Raw genomic sequence first — 2,094 nt, 5'->3', positions numbered from 1 at the left:
ATGCAGATTTTTGGGGTTTTAGTCCAAACTTTGAGTTTTTTGAATCCATGGTCCTTTTGGAGTGGTTTGTCTGTGGTTTTGGTCCCTGGACTTAACTCCCGTTAAATAAGATCTATTAAGTCCCCTCATATGCCTCACACATGATGGTAAATTCGTCATTTCATATGTAAGGGACCATTTTAGCATAAACATATTCTACGTTTACCACTAACCGATCCCAATTAACTTCACAAGCAAATGTTTATAAAATAGAAATTAACCAATAATTGTTTGATTTGTTGCAGAATACCATCAATCATAATCCAAACCAATTTTACCAACACCATCAACACAACATCAAACCTATGGATCTTTGAGCGACTTTTCCACATCAATCACAAACCTATATCTAACATTAGATTTCAACATACGATCCATTGCAGTGTTCACATAATCCATCAGAATGAGCTCTATATCAGCAGTCACACCATGCTTGCTGCAAAATCAAGCATTTCTTGAGTCTCTTTCAACCCTCCAATCGCACTCCCACCAACAATTTTCCTCCCTGCATGTCATCGTCAATCAATCCCCATTATATAACATTATCGTGTTAAATGCTAAAAACTTTCATACACTAATTACTTACCTGTAAGTAAAGAAAACGGAATAAGCTGAAGTGGCTTCTCTAGTGCACCCACAAGAAGAAGCTTCCCATGTGGTTTCATCACACTTAACAATGGGCATTAATAGGGTGAGTTGCAGAAACCGTGTCAATGATCCCATCCAACGAACTCATTGCAGACTGATTCAAAAAAAAAGAAAAAGACCCATTTATCTAATCAAAGTCTTGATACATAAATCAAGAAAAGATAACAAATCTTGACAGATTACCTGCATCTGGTCTTGATCTTTGCTGACTATAAAACAATCAGCTTTAAGTCCTTGAAGTGCTTCTTGCTCTTTCGTAGGAGTGGTGCTGAAAACAATAACTTCTGTACCAAAAGCTTTCACCATCTTCACAGCGACATGACCAAGTCCACCAGGACCAACGACACCAACTTTCATCCCTGGTTTATCTAGTCTGAAGTATCTGAGAGGGCTGTAAGTGGTGATTCCGACACATAGTAGTGGTGCACCTGTATCAAGCAGCAAGTTTTCCGGCCACCGTAGGACGAATCTCTCATCTGCAACTATGCGATCGGAGTACCCACCATATGTCTTTGTGCCATCGTGGTAAGGGGAGGCATAAGTAAGAATTTGTTTTGGGCAGTAGCTTTCGAGATCATTAGCACCGTCGTCGCAAGATCCACATGGTCCTACCAAGCATCCGACTCCGCCATTGTCGCCGACTTCGAAGTTCTCGATTTTGCTTCCTACTTCTGTCACAACACCCAAAATCTCGTGTCTGCATTCATCGACATGAAGATTAAAATTCTTGCAATGATGTTTGTAGAAGAAAGTAGAAGATCGATGTTGAAGAAAAGCATAGGTTTTTACGAAATCTTAGTGGAAAATCAAATCAAGATAAATGGAAGAAACCATACCCGGGAACAACAGGATAACTTGTCAATCCCCATTCGTTTTTGGCAAAGTGAAGATCAGAATGGTCCCTTACATATGAAATGACGAATTTACCCTCACATGTGAGGCACATGAGGGGGCTTAACAGATCCTATTTAACAGGAGTTAAGTTCAGGGACCAAAACCACAGACAAACCACTCCAAAAGGATCATAGATCCAAAAAAGTCGGGGTTTGGACTAAAACCCTAAAAATCTACATACCACATGGACCATTTTTGCAATTTTGTCTTAATATTTTTCTCACTTCTGATGAAGTTTTTGTATTCTATTTGTGTGTTTTCATGATTTGTTTCTCACATCTCGAGGGAAATCAAAATCTAGAGTGGTAATACATCTCAACCATACATGCCTTTACCTACAAGATTTTTTTTTTACTTTCAGATAATAATTAGGATTCTAATTAGTAATTTTTCTGGTTGTGTAGAATGACAAGATTGCTCATTCTTAGAGCAATTTTTATTAAGCCCGTGTGCTTAAATGTTTTTCACCTAAATAATACATTATAAGTTTAAAATGTGATGATTGTTTATATA

General features: G+C 38.0%; 1 pseudogene across 1 annotated transcript; it reads right to left on the bottom strand.

Annotated features, from left to right (window-relative positions):
* Nucleotides 1-226: 226 nt before the first annotated feature.
* LOC145061347 (8-hydroxygeraniol dehydrogenase-like) lies at nt 227-1,098 on the bottom strand (annotated as a pseudogene). The gene is made up of 3 exons (XR_013687183.1): nt 871-1,098; nt 626-781; nt 227-544 (listed from the first exon to the last, which is right to left on the bottom strand). The product of XR_013687183.1 is annotated as an 8-hydroxygeraniol dehydrogenase-like (transcript).
* Nucleotides 1,099-2,094: the final 996 nt, after the last annotated feature.

Source organism: Lactuca serriola, chromosome 7, assembly GCF_051521515.1.
Source record: "Lactuca serriola cultivar US96UC23 chromosome 7, Lser_US96UC23_V15, whole genome shotgun sequence".
NCBI lineage: Eukaryota > Viridiplantae > Streptophyta > Magnoliopsida > Asterales > Asteraceae > Lactuca > Lactuca serriola.
The sequence above is the reverse complement of the archived record's forward strand: the minus strand, read 5'-3'. Positions and strand labels throughout refer to the sequence as shown.